Source organism: Oryzias latipes, chromosome 18 (genome assembly GCF_002234675.1).
Source record: "Oryzias latipes chromosome 18, ASM223467v1".
Taxonomy (NCBI): domain Eukaryota; kingdom Metazoa; phylum Chordata; class Actinopteri; order Beloniformes; family Adrianichthyidae; genus Oryzias; species Oryzias latipes.
Genome location: NC_019876.2, coordinates 2,024,602 through 2,039,963, shown reverse-complemented (window position 1 = coordinate 2,039,963; position 15,362 = coordinate 2,024,602). Strand labels below are relative to the sequence as shown.

The following is a 15,362-nucleotide window of genomic DNA, read 5'->3' as shown; positions in this document are numbered from 1 at the left end:
AGTAAATGTATTTCTATAGCACCTTTCACAGGACAGTCTTCACAAGAGAGTGCTTCACATCTATCTATCTATCTATCTATCTATCTATCTATCTATCTATATATATATATATATATATATATACATACATACATAAAAGAAAAGAAGCACATACCATGCAAAACAATCATCCCAAGCCCAAATAAAAACAGTTTCAGTTAAAATGCAAAAATAAAAAGTTTTCAGTTGACTTTTAAAAGAATTCAGAGTCCATGGAACGCAGGGACAGTGGAATCTCTTTCCAGAGTTTAGGAGCAACAGCCTGGAAGGTTCTATCTCCTCTCATCTGCAATCATGTCTGAGGAGCCATCAACATGTTCTGACACGCAGACATGCTCTGTAGGGAGCAATCATATCACAAACATATGATGGTGTTTGAGAAAGGAGGGCCTTAAAAGTCAGCTCAGACTACTCACTCCAACTGAATTCATCCAAAAAGTTCAATAAATGTACAATTTCCACAATAAAATACACTCAGACACACTGCCAAACAATAATAAAACAAAAAGAAAACACATACTTGGCAAATACAGCATTTAAAATAAAACAGTATTAAACAGAAAAAGACAAAATGGCAGAAACCACCACAGCGCAAAAGAAAATAGCATCAGTGGACAGCACATCTGCAGCTCCCTACGTGATCAAAGGAAAGAAGCATGATCAAAACTAGCACCAAAAAACACACAAAAAGATAGTTAAAAGTAAATGTACAGATTCTAGAGTTGTTTCTTGTCAATTGCATCCATTTTAAAACATATTTAAGAAGCTAATATCCTTGTCACGGTGCCTCTGCATGCCACGCCCACTCTGCTCTCCTCTGGACTTCACCAGCTGTGACCACTTCACCCTCATCAGTCGGCTGCTCTTAAGGAGTTCCAGCTCATTCAGCTGACGCCAGATCGTTACCCCTAATGGTGACGACACCTGGTCTGCCTGCTCATGTCTCGTGTTATCTCGCCTTGCCTGATCCTAATTCTATGCCTCCCTGTCTCAGGATTCCTCTCGACTAAGGTCACCTGTGTTGAAGTCCTCCACGCACTGCTTACCTGCTGCCACGACGAAGTCCGGACCCGCTGTTTCGCAGCTCAGCCTCTACTAGCCACGTCACGAGCCACGCTCTTGCCACATTCATCCATTTGCCAAAGACTTGATATTAAAATCCGCTTACGAAGCCAACTGCTCCTGTGATCATTCTGGGTTCCAGCGTCTGGGTCTGCCAAGCCTGAACACTATGACAATCTATTTTTTAACAGCTAACTAAGAATATTGGAAGACTGAAGAAAAAATAAGTCACAGGCTCAGACTGCTCACTCAGACTGGAAATGTATGGAGTCCTATTATGTTCATAATTAAATAAATAAATATGACCTCATGCAAATACACAATCAACCAATAAATCTCTCATAAATATTTAAAAAGATCATGAAATTGGGAAAAACCTGCACACTGATCTTAAATTAGCCATTATATTATTCAATATATTTCATTTTGCTTCAAAAACCTGTTAATTATTTTAAAACAGCATTTTAAAATATTCATTTTAATCATGTTGAATATTATTATAATTCTGTTTTTTTTTTCAGAACCTTGGATTTCAAAATCAATATTTTCCAAAGTATTTTTGTTTTGATTTCATGTTGCTGTTTTTCACAATGGCTTATTTATTTCATGATGACCTTTTTAAGCAGAAAGTCTGTCTGTCAATCACTGAAAGTGGGAGGGATCTAAATGCACATTGGCTGATCTCTGGAAATCGACTAATATTCCTCGATACCCGCTCAGCGGTGTTCCAGTCAGAGAGATGGCATATTTCAGCCATATCTTTTTGCTGACATTAGAGAATCAAATAGAGACAATCTGTCTGCTGCAGAAGATGCAAACTCTGTTTTTGTAGTTTGAGGGTTTGTGTGGACCAAACCACAGAGGAGCTCCAGTCGTCCACATAGACAGACCGGCTGTGGAAAGCGGAACATCAAGCCTGCTCAGGCCTGCTGAACCTTATATTTTTCTATTTTCATTGAGACAATGATTATAAATCATCCTCTGATTTTATTTTTTCCTCTGGGGCAAAATGTTGAACCTTTTTCTGCCATGAGGCTTCTGGTCAGAAAACGCAGTGGAGATCTGGGTGCTGGGAGAGCTGGAACCCGGATGGAGACTCGGCAGGCAGCGAGGTAAGGGAGAAAAGAATTTAATTTCACAGCAGTGAGTAGGTTAATGAACAAGGATGAATCCCAGGACTCTTGCGGCGGCCAGAGGAGGAGGCTGGAGGTTCTTGACGGCAGCAACCGTGAAATCCGAGACGGAACCAGAGAGGCGACTGGACGAGGCGAGCGGGTGACAAACGGCAACCAGGTAAGCTCCTCGTGGGAATGGTTTCCTGAGAAGGCACGAGAAAACAAGGTATGAGCGTGTACCAACAGCTGGTTGCGTCAGGTTGAACTAGAGGAGGGGGAGGAGTCTGACAGAGGCACCATGACATCACTTCCCCGTTCTGACCCTCTTAGCCTCCACAGCGGGTTAATTAAAGAACCAGTCTCTGTTCTTTTAGAGAAGACCTGTTTTTATTACTTTTCTGGCGAACTGAACAACACACTGTTAACTTGTGCTCACACACTCCTGTGCTGCGCGCTCTGATAGAGGTGGACAAAACAGCTGAGGTGGCCATCATCGAGACGTATTTCATTGCAGGAGCTGAAGCAGAGACTCTCTGATGATCTCTTGATCTCTTTTATGTGCATATTTAGAACCAAAACTGCCCAATTTCTTGTAACACTGTGGATGTGTTGAGGTGCATACTCCCCCTAGTGTTGAGGGGTGTGCATTGCGCCGTCACGTTTGCTGAAGCATCTTTGATGGATGTAGTCATAGTACTGCTGCTCATGTCTGAGTAAAGGAGTAGCCAAACACAAAAGTGTCTCCGGCTTGTCTGGTTTCATTGACAGATAGAGTCATTCTCCTGAAAAAGCTCTTCATGAAATAAATAAGTCATTCTGAAAAACAGCAATGAGAAATAAAAAGAAAGCTACTTTGGAAAATATTGATTTTGAAATCCGAGGTTCTGAAAAAACACATTATAATAATATTCAACATAATTGAAAATGAATATTTTAAAATGCTGGACAGTTTTTTTAAAGCATAATGAAATATATTTTAATATAATGGTTAATTTAAAATCAGTGTGCAGGTTTTTCAACATTTCATGATCTTTTTATATATTTATGAGAGATTTATTGGTTGATTGTGTATTTGCATGAGGCCATATTTATTTATTTAATTATGAACAGTTTAGAACTCCAAAGAAAAGGGAGGGGCAGTGGCCGCATGGTGAAGGCAGGGTGGGTCTCACTACTTGCCTTCCCTGCACAACAGGTAACTGTGTGAAACAAAATTTCTTATAAAATAATTGGAAGATTAACAAAATATTTATTTATGTTATGTGTTAATTCAAAATAAAATAATTTCAAAATTAAATAATCACTGTGGAGTTTGGAGAATGTTCATTAAAAATAAATCAATTTGCTACATCAGTAAATTTGAGAAGATCGGTATGAAACCTTTTTAAGATACAATAATTATAATTTAATAGTTTGGCCGGATGGTGGCGCTAGAGAACAGGTCAACCCCTGATCTGTTTCATTATCAGGGGGTTATTTATCTATTCAACACATAAACAATGTGCCGGACACAGTTGACGATTATATGTAAATCATGTCATGTGAGTCACTGCTGCCCCCTGCTGATTCAATTCAATTCAATTTTATTTGTATAGCCCAAAATCACAACAACAGTCGTCTCGATGGGCTTTGTATCAGTATTTCAAAAAGGGAAACATGAAATCAACAGGATCATGAATACATAAAAACAACCCATGTTAAAAAATATGACAAAAAATAATAAATAAAAACATTTATAAAGTGCATAAAGTGATAAAAACTGAAAATTGAAATTATTTTGTTGTTGTTAAATAAAAGTGCAATTTAATAAATGATTAATAATAATAATAAATATGAAGAAAACATCCACTTTTGCATCATTTTAAAGGGATTTTATGTGAAATCTGTGCATCATTATGATGACAGTGTTTCTGACATTAAATGTGCTTTTTATTTTAGGGAAATGTAACCAGTACAGCGGTAAAAAAGAAAGTCTCAATCAATACTTTTCCCTGATTAGTTATTGAGAAACTTGAGGTTGATTTTCTTTAGACCATTTTTGGATTGTGTGAGGCATTCTTAAACTCTAATGTAGGAAAAATAAACGCCTTGAAGCCCTCTTAACAAGAATTGAACCTCTTTCCTTGAAGTTCTTGATGATCCTATAAATTGTTGATTTAGCTGCAATCTTTGTTGCTACAATATCCTCGCCTATGAAGCCATTTTTATGCAACGCAATGATGGCTGCACACATTTCTTTGCAGGTCACCATAGTTACCAATGGAAGAGCAATAATTTCCAGCATCACTCTCCTTTTAACATGTCCAATCTGCCATTCTAACCCAATCAGCCTGACAGAATGATCTCAGCCTTCTGCTCGTCAACATTGTGATGTAGAAAATTTGCTGGGCGGGCCACACGCTTCTTGCTCCACCCCTTTCTGGAACGTCTGTTTTCCTGGTCTGAGCTGGAATCTGGATCTAAACTCTACGGATGGATTGCTACGATATTGCTGCTGTTTTAGTGGCAGTGCTAATGTTAGGTTGGGGTGTGAGGGTCTCTTAGACAGTGGGTGAGAGTGTAAACAGAGAGCTCTCAGAAACAGGGAAGGAGGGGTGGGATCCCTCCAAGGTGAATTTCTGATGAACTCCTGCTGCTCTGCAGAAACTATGTCCTAGAAATCAACACAGATTTTGGCTAAAAACTGCATCATCATAATTAAAAGATGCCTGGGAACTCTCTGAAAACAGATCAATTCATTTTCATTTCATTTATTTATTTATTAATTAAATTGATGTCCAAATGTTTACATGTTTGTCTTACATATTGTCGTTGGTCCTGTCAGGAAATAAGGGCAGAGGCACCAAGGTGAAAGCATTCTTGACTTTAATGCAAGAACAGAGCACAACAATTTGTCCACAAAGGCTAACCAACATACGTTTCTCCACTCTGCCACTCCAACTTCTCCACTCAGACTCCCACACTGACAGCTGTAATAGGTTCTCTTTTGAATGGTAAGCCCCTCCTCCTGGGCGTTGCTCTCCATTAGTCCCAAGACAAAAAGGAAAGAGTTTCACATTGTTCAAGAACATAAATAAACATACAGACATAAACAGTTTCCTACAAAGAAACATTCTGTGTCATGTACAGAGAAATTCCAATAATGCTCAACAAAAATAAAACAAAAATAAATACAGTGACCGATGCGTCACATGACCCGGGGGGTATTCCAGAAATCAGGTTATGCTAGCTCCCATGGTAAGTTTAACGCTAAGGAAGTTGATAACCTCAGCTTTCGGTTCCAGAAATGGAGGTATGTTTCAGGGTATGTCAAGTTGACATAGCAACTCATGCTCTGAACATAACCTGGTCTGGAGCAGGTTTAGTTGAAGGTTAGATTGTTTTCAGAGAGGTGAAGCAGCATGGCGTGTCCATTTGAAGATGATTTAGTGGATGAAGAAGCTCAGATAATACTTTTTCCACCATGAGAGGATGATAAGACCACATATGGATGTTGGAAAAATGAACTTTTTACTACGATCTAACTTCATTATTTGCTTCAGTTAAGATAAATCATTTTCTTAATTAGTCAGTTTAAAAATAACACGTAGTTTTCAGACAGTTATTTTACTTTCATTTAAATTAATTCAATTAAGTACAGCGGGGAAAATAAGTATTGAACACGTCAACATTTCTCTCAAAAAACATATTTCTAATCGAGCTATTGACATGAAATTTTCACCAGATGTCGGCATTATCCAAAGTAATGGACACATAAAAAGAAATCCAAACATTTATGTCCATAAATGAAGTTATGTGTAATAAAGTGAAATGGCACAGGGAATAAGTATTGAACACGCTTACTGAAATGTATTTAATACTTAGTGCAAAAACCTTTGTTGGTGATTCCAGCCTCAAGACGCCTCCTGTATGGAGAAACCAGTGGAATACATTGCTCAGGTGTGATTTTGGCCCATTCATCCACACAAACTGCCTTCAAATCTTCAAGGTTCCGGGGGTCTCTTCAGTGAACCCGGATCTTCAGTTCTTTCCAAAGATTTTCAATTGGATTCAAGTCTGGCGATTGACTGGGCCATTCTAGCAGCTTGATTTTCTTTTTCTTCAACCAGTTGAGTGTTACCTTGGCTGTGTGCTTTGGATCGTTATCTTGATGAAAGATCCACCCTCTTTTCATCTTCAGCAGCCTGGCAGATGACAGCAGATTCTGATCAAGAATGTCTCCATACTTTTCTCCAGTCATTATTCCTTCAATGATATGAAGTCTACCAGTGCCACATGCTGAAAAACAGCCCCACGCCATGATGCTCCCACCTCCAAACTTGACTGTTGGTATGGTGTTTTGGGGGTGATGTGCGGTTCCATTTTTTCTCCAAAAGAGTTCAATTTTGGTCTCATCTGACCAGAGTATCTTCTCCCAGAATGTCATGGGTTTATCCAAATGTTGTGTCACAAACTCCAAACGAGCTTCAACATGCTTCTTCTTCAAAAACGGAGTCTTGCGTGGTGTGCGTGCATGGAGGCCATGGCGGTTGAGTGCATTACTTATTGTTTTCTTTGAAACAACGGTACCTGCTGATTCCGGGTCTTTCTGAAGCTCTCCATGAGTGGTCCTGGGCTGTTGGAGAACCCTTCTGATGATTGTTCTGACTCCTCTGTCTGAAATCTTGCGAGGAGCACCTGGCCGTGGCAGGTTTATGGTAATGCCGTGTTCTTTCCACTTCCGGATGATGGCCCCAATGGTACTCACTGGAACTTTCAGAAGTTTAGAAATGCGACTGTAACCAATGCCTTCAGTGTGTTTTGCAACAATAAGGTTGTGTAGGTCTCTGGACAGCTCTCTGCTTTTACCCATCATGCAATGCTTCTTGTCTACCGCCTTGCTGGTGAGAAACCTTTTTAAAAGGCATCAATCAGGACTATACCAGCTGATATTACTTTGCACTAATAGGGGGCAGGTTAACCTTCTGAATACTGACAAACTCCAGCTGCTTTCTTGGCTTGCCAGACCTTTTTACCCCTCCTTTTCTTCATGTGTTCAATACTTATTCCCTGTGCCATTTCACTTTATTACCCTTACCTTCATTTATGGACATAAATGTTTGGATTTCTTTCTGTGTGTGCATTACTTGGGTTGATGCCGACATCTGGTGAAAATTTCGTGTCAATAGCTCGATTAGAAATATGTTTTTTGAGAGAAATGTTGACGTGTTCAATACTTATTTTTCCTGCTGTATTTATCTATGTGCATCACAATGAAAATGAGATAGAAACTCGTGCCTTTACTTTGTCTGTTCTCTCCAAGCAGAAACTCTTTTTTTTGCTGATGATGCAGCCGTATTACTTTTTTGATGGACCTATAATCTTCATACGCCGTCATTAAAATCTCCATCTCACTGAAGTATAGCACTCTCTTTTGTTCTCCATGCATTTCCATTGTGACTCCGGAAATTCGGCGATCCATTGAGAATGTCTTTATGTACTTGACGTGCACGTGCATTATCCCAGGGTTACCAATTCCAGCGTAATTACGCCAACTCATCTTTTGGAACCGACATACCCAGAGTAAGGAAGTTCAGGTGGATTTCCGCCAGAGTTCAGGCTTAAAGTCAGGCTAGTTTAAACATGCTTCCTAGAATACCCGCTAGGTCTACACTTCAGCAGCAGTGATCCTTGAGATGCTTGTCTATAAGAGTAACCATGGCAGAAAACAATACCCACCATGGAAGCAACGGTTAGAGGCCAAAATCAAGGCAACCTGGAGGGATGTGAGTAAGCTGACAGAGGTTCAAAGAGGTACAATGAGAAAGCAAGTACCTAAGAGTTACAGCCAGATGCCCATACCTGAAGCACTGGAAACTGCCAAACAAAGGCTCCTACCCTTGAGCAGCCGCCTAAAGAGGTACACAAGAGACAATGAAGCCAGACGAATAAACAGGCTGTTCGCAACTCAACCTGCAAAAGTGTACGCTCAGTGGCAGGGTCAAAACAGCCGAGCAGACCCACTGTACCTGTTTGGTACAGTATGATTCATGCATTGTCCCCCTTTCCCACTCCCCTCCGGGGGAGCGGGAGTGATTCCAGATTCCAGTTGGCTCATCTCTACTGCTGCTCCTGTGCTTGGCTGTGGACCTCGTCTCCAGCTCGTCTGGCGCCCCCAGTCGTCCCCCAACTCCATCTGGATGAAGCTCATCTGCTGGAATTTAAACATGTAGTTGTAGATTTAGATAAGTTAATTCTTCTTTAACCCTTGTGCTATCTTATGGGGTCCAGATGACCCCCCCCCCCTTCCATTGACGTTTTCTCCCTACCATGACAAAGGTGGATAAAGGTGGAAAGATTTCATGTAATCCATGGACACCAGTGAAGATCACAAACCATTGAAGAAAAAAGTTTCAGAGCTCTGTCTAGTGGGTCTAGATGACCCAACTCCCAATGGTAAAGTGCCTAGGATAGCACAAGGGTTAAGAGTTTTGGTCCATCGCCTGTCCGTCCTGGGGGAGGATCCCTCCTTCATGTGGACACCCCTGAGGTTTCTTCTTTTTTTCCAGAATCCGTTTTTTTTGGAGTTTTTCCTTACCGAGAAGGAGGGTCTAAGGGCAGGGATGTCCAGTTAGTTTAGTCTGTTTAGTTTAGATTATCAAACAGCTATTAAATTCTATGACTACATGTTCTTCATGATTCATGTATATTACACAAACACTGGTATGAAGCCCATTGAGACGACTATTGTTGTAAATTTTAGGCAATATAAATAACATTGAATTGAATACCATAAATATCAGCATGCAGTTAGAAAGCACTTTGCTGTTTAGGAATCAGGTCACATGTGGACCTTCTTTAGTGGGTGGAGTCATGAAAGTTGGGACTGTCTCATCTATAATAAATGTTATTCTATTATTAAATGACTAATTTTATTAAATTATATTGAATAATTATCTTGTTTTTAGTGTGGATGTTCTCTGCTGTTCATGTTTTTTTTGTCATTGTCGTCGCTCCACGATCAATAATGAGAACCCAGGAAGAACCATGAGGCAAGAAGGATATTTGACCAAAAACCAAACATGAGTACAGAAGGAAATGCACAAAACCCAAACAATCACGTGTTCATGTAGCATTTTTCTGATTATGGGGGACTAATATAAAAATGAAGCTTCGAATTTAATTTCTGAGTTTTTCTTTATTCAAATCTTTGTAAAACAGGAGCAGATGTAAAAATGTTGTTTACAACATTTCGTATTGGTGACATAGAAAATGTACTGGGTGGGGTCACATGGTTCCTGCTCGGCTTCATTCTGATCATCCACCGTCAGACCAATAGATCCATGAACGTCTCTGTTTTCCTGATCTGAGCTGGAATCTGGATCTAACCTCTACGGATGGATTGCTACGATATTGCTGCTGTTTTAGTGGCAGTGCTAATGTTAAGTTGGGCTGTGAGGGTATCTTAGCCAGTGGGAGAAAGTGTAAACAGAGAGCTCTCAGCAACAGGGAAGGAGAAGGTGAATTTCTGATGAACTCCTGCTGCTCTGCAGAAACTATGTCCTAGAAATCAACACAGATTTTTGGATTTTGGCTAAAAACGGCATCATCATAATTAAAAGATGCCTGGAAACTCTTTGAAAGCAGATCAAAGGATGTGGGTGGGACTTTAAATGAAATATTATAGTTTATAGCCTAAAACACAATACTTTCTTTGTGCTTGGTCTTCACCCTTTAACACTGGAGATGTTGCTGGCAACTCTTAAAGGACATATTCTCTTTGACATACTGTAAATGTACAGTAATTTGTGCGATCAACGTATATCAGCTGATTCTGACGCAGAGAAAATCGTCTTTATAGATCAGTTTCGCACCGATATACAACAAGCATTTCACTATTGTAAAGTGTTGTATATCAGTGCATAGTTGCTTTTTCTGCATCAGAATCCACTGTAACCTTATTTACATAAACCAGGGGTCTGCCAGCTGAGGCTCGGGGCCACATGTGGCTCTTTGACCCTTCCTTTTGGCTCTGGTTGAAGAAAATAACACGTTTTTTATTTTTATTTTAAACTAACCAGTTTTAAACCAGTTTGGTTTATTTTAACCAAAGAGTCAGATCAGTGAAACTTTATTCAACTCACTTACCAAACAATTGAAGCACAGTATGTATCACTCCGCCAGGCTCCTGTCTGCATTACCCATAATGCTACAAAGACCTGCAGCTTTGTAGTTGATGAAAATCAAACGTTTTGACACATGAAAAACATTTCAAAATCACCAAGCACACCCACAATTGATATCTAACCCTTATATCCTATCCTATGACCCCCCCTTACTTTGACGTGTTCTCCCGACCACAACAAAGGTGGATAAAGGTGGAAAGATTTCATGTAATCTTTGGACACCAGTGAAGATCACAAATCATTGAAGAAAAAAGGTTCAGCGCACTGTCTAGTGGGTCTAGATGACCCAACTTCTAATGTTAAAGTGCCTAGGATAGCACAAGGGTTACGGAGGATCAGATTTTAAGGTTTTGAGCCACATGCTTCAAAAAAACAAGGCAAGGGTCACATAATTAGCTCTGATCAATATAGTTTGTTAGATTTATGAATTGTACAATCAACAATCAAAAACAAGAAGTGTTTTTTTAAATTATTATTATATTTTTTATCAGTCTACCAATACAGTTGCTGCATTGAGACGGTCCTGTGGTACAAGGTGTCTCTCAGTTTGAAAGGATGTCATGTGAATCAATGTAAGTTATAAACTGTTTCGGCTAAAGCTGTGGTGTAAAATTGTTAAATTCCTGATCTGGGGCCTGTTTCAGAAAGGAGGTTAAGTGTAAACTCTAAGTATGTTAACCCTGAAATTAGGGAAACCCTGGGTTTTCCATTTCAGAATGGGAGGTTTGTTAAACCAGAGAAAGCAGAGTAAGTCAAACCCGTTTCTGAAAGAGAGGTAACTTACTGTACCCATCATTGCACCAACTGAAAATGAGGCTGACTATGTAAACAGAAAGTCAATCCACAGTATTAATGTGCAGGTACATAGAGTTACATGCAGTTTATGATGGTGAAACAACCTAGCAATGCTATATTTGAAATTTCTTATTCTTTCCACTGTAAAGATTATATGTGATGCTGCACATATCATCACCAATGTTGAAGCCAAGTGGCCCGGCTCTGTTCATGACTCACGAATATTTAGTGAGTCTACCCTAAGCAACAGACTGGAATGTGGTAAGTAAATGTATGCACTACATTTACACATGCACTTAAATGTAGCACATAAGCAATATGATTTTTGTCTTTTTTTATACAGGAGAGATTGATGGCTTTCTGCTAGGGGATAGAGGTTACCCATGCCAACCTAAACTCCTAACCCCTTACCCAGAACCTGAACAAGGCTCACAGCAGCGCTTTAATTTGGCACACAGCAGGACTAGAGCCAGGGTGGAGATGACCATAGGCCTGTTGAAAGCACGTTTCCAGTGCCTACGTCACCTCAGGGTCACCCCTGAGAGGGCCTGTGACATCATTGTGGCATGTGTAGTTCTCCATAATATTGCCATATTTAGAGGGGAACAACACCCTGCCCTACACATACAAGACGTAGAGGAAGACCCCAACCACCCTCCAGATTTCCAGGATGAAAGGGTGGTCCGAGACCTTATATGCCACCATTCATTCTCAGATTGAATCAACCACCACAACAAGAAAAAAAAGATTAACAAAAAAAGAATCCCACAATGAATAAATTCAAGTCACAATTTATTTGGTCTTCCTTATTTCTTACAAATTGAAAAGCAACAGTAAGAATTCAATATTCATCCAAAACCTTTATAGAATTCACCAATCACAATACACACCATACCTGTAGCTTGTGTTTTAGGATCTCAATTTCCAGATCTGACTTAAGGATCTTTCGATCTAAGTAGGACATCTCTTTATCGGTCTTCTCAATTTGTTTATTAAGATGAAATCTATACAACTCCTTAACTGGTGACTGAAAGTACAGTAGTGTGGGGTCCATGTTCATTCAACATGAATTCCATAGAATAACACTCTGGCATTTACTGTACGTCACTGAACTGTGTTCATCCGTGCAGAGGAGTTTGATGGACCTTCCACCTCCACCTCCTCCTCCTCATCCTGCGGCGGTTGTTCCTCCACACTCTGGAGGGTGGGGACGGGGGGGGCAAGAATAGGTTAGTCGACACAATAATGTGAATGTGATTGTGAAGATTGTTTGACATGCACAAACATAAGATTACCTCTATAGGTCTGTCGGTATAAGCAGACAGTGTGTCATCCTCTACATCACATGTGTCAAACCCAAGGCCCGGGGGCCAAATGTGGCCCTCCATGTCATTTCATGTGGCCCGCGAGAGCATCAAAGTTTTTAATTTCTAAAAATAAAAAACAAATATTGGTGTGTATTTATTCAAATCTAAGGGGAATCAGACTTGAAATATCGGATTGGGCAACTATACATTAGGACTTAAACACTGTCCATATAACCTAACCTGACAATCAAATGTAAAAGGATTTATGCTAGAATAACAAGTAAACATATGTTTTCTTTGCAGCTGGAATTGTCACTTTAAAAAGTTATAATAAATAAATAATAAGTTATTTAACATTAAGGAGTAGTTACATTTATTTTTCATTACATTTAGATACATGTATAAGTTATATCTGGCCCTTTGAGGACAGACACTATGCTGATGTGGCCCTTGGTGAAAATAAGTTTGACACCCCTGCTCTACATCCTGAGAAGTTAAGCATTTGGTTGAGCACACTTTATAATACTACCTGTGCTCATTTCTGGTGTGTTATGTAGGCTACTTACAACTGCCTGGGGTTCAGTTGTGACAGGAGGGTCTAAAAGGACGATATTGCCATCAGAATCTGTTGAGACCAATGCAATGTTAAAATATTATATATATTTATCCAAGTACTGGTGCTTCTGAGTGGCTTGAGGCTGGCATTTTGCACATTTGAAATGATAATATATATAAAGTGTGTGTGTGGGTGGGGGGAGGCCTTTTACATTTGATGAAGGCACTTGTTTCCTGGGGAGTGAGTGACTGGCTCTGATGAACTCCCTGCAGGAATTCCCTCAGCCACCGGCCTTCCACTGTTCAGACTCAGGGCCATCTCCTCAGCATTTGTCAGAGGTGGGGGTGCAGGGGTGCTGCTACACGCAGGGCCACACAGCGCATGGCACCTCCGTCACTCCTCCTTTCACCACCTGCGGTGCTCACCTTTAAATGGGATGCCACGCCCACGGGGCGTTGCTCTCCATTCCCGTCCAGGCGGCACCACAGGTGGTAGTCATAAATAACAAAGCACATCAATACACAAACAATAAAACACGGTGTGGCCCCCCCTCGTCATCTGACGGTGCCACACCGTCACACTACTGAACATTTAGCATTATTCAGTAATGAGTAAGGAAGTCCAACATCCAACCATACTGACAACTAGTGGTGTGTGTGTGGAACTGAAACAGCAGGACAAAAAGGACAAAATTTTTTTTCGTCTGTCTGGATTATAAAATAAGACTATACTGTATTTTGTTGTTGTTATAGTTTTGTAAGCAGTAAAAAAACAACATTCTCAGTAATCTTTAAAACATGGACTGACCTTCGTCTCGGTCTTGTGCCTCGCCGTGTCTTCCTTGTTTGGGACTTGGTAACCAGTTCCTCAGCTCAGTCATGTGACTCCTCCCTGTTGTTGCCATGGGTACCCAGAACAAAAAAAAAACACGTCACAGCATAGCAGGGATTCCCTCCATTCTAGATATAGATATATGATGATGTCATTTGTGCTATAAAAGACTTTTAAAAGGTTTTTGATTTACAGACAAGACTGTGCAAAAGTTTTTGGCAGCTGTGGAAAAATACTGTAAATAAAGGCTTTGAAAAATAGAAACAGTCTATTATTATTTTATCAGTTTAAAAAAAAGAGAGCAAACAAAACATACGTCAAGTATTCACAAGGATACTGCGGATTTATTCACAAGGATCATGGAAGATGCACTCACTTATGAAGTACAGGTCATGTTGTCGTCCCTTATTCCACACTCTAGTCATTGAGATCTGGCTCCTTACTGACTGCGAACAAATGCAGCACGCATGGAGCGTGCACGTGATACATAAGTGCTCATAGGACGTCCAACCATACTACTCTGAGTGTCTAATGTCCTCATTACTTCTCTATCAACATCCTCAAAGTAAAGACTGCATGTAGTGTTCTTCTAAGATTACATCTCAATTTTAAAGCAGTGTGTTTTATCTAAATAAAGTTTGCTTGGAAAAAGCATTGAATGGACTTATTTGTAACCCACCGACTAGAGGGTCTTCTGGTTTTTCTTTCATTTGTTAAATTGTACTAAAGAAAGCAAAAAATAAAAATGATGGAACAGAACAGAGGATCAAGAAAAAAGAGAGAAATATTCTCCATTTTTCTTCCCCCTCTGTCCCTTTTTTGACTTTCTTGTTTATTCTTTTTGAGTTCCTCTGTTCTTCCTCCTGGACAATAGATTTTTTTCTTTGGTTTTCTTCCCCCCCCCCCCCCCCCCCCCCCCATGATATAATTAGGCTTCATAGTCTGTTGTGTAACAAGCTGCTTGTCAGGGACTCTACCTGTTCTGATCCCGCCCAACTTTGACGCATAGATGCAGGATCTGCCTCTCCCACTGAGACAGCTATATTAGCGTGACAACCGTCAGGGCGCTCCAAACTCCATCAGTCCCTGAAGGAACCAGTTTGCTGTTTAGTCTGTTCTTGGTTTCTGAATCATGAAGATCTTCTATCTGCTGTCTGTAATTCCTTTGGTGGTGGAAGGACTCTCAGGTAAACTTTAAACTTTTTATTTAAACTCATCCTGATTCCTGCAGCAAACTGAACTCCGTCATTCTATGAGTTCCTGTTATTTCTGTGATCATTAGGCTGTTAGAGAATAGTTTTTTTTATAAATGTTAACCTTATTTGTTAAACTTTTACTGCTGATTGTTGGGAAAGGGGTCATCTGATGCCCAAAGAGTCCTTTAAGACCATTTTTGTCCCATTTTCATGTATGAAACTTGTCTGTGATAAACATTTATCAATATTATCTAAAAATAAATAAACTTGAGCTAAATAAAAGGATAAATTGGAAA

At 40.0% G+C, this 15,362-nt stretch overlaps 1 long non-coding RNA gene across 1 annotated transcript; it reads right to left on the bottom strand.

Moving 5' to 3' along the window:
- Positions 1-11,951: 11,951 nt before the first annotated feature.
- Positions 11,952-13,959, bottom strand: LOC105356319. The gene is made up of 4 exons (XR_910511.3): positions 13,251-13,959; positions 13,050-13,108; positions 12,472-12,606; positions 11,952-12,373 (listed from the first exon to the last, which is right to left on the bottom strand). It is a non-coding gene; the product is annotated as an uncharacterized LOC105356319 (long non-coding RNA).
- Between the last annotated feature and the right edge of the window lie 1,403 nt (positions 13,960-15,362).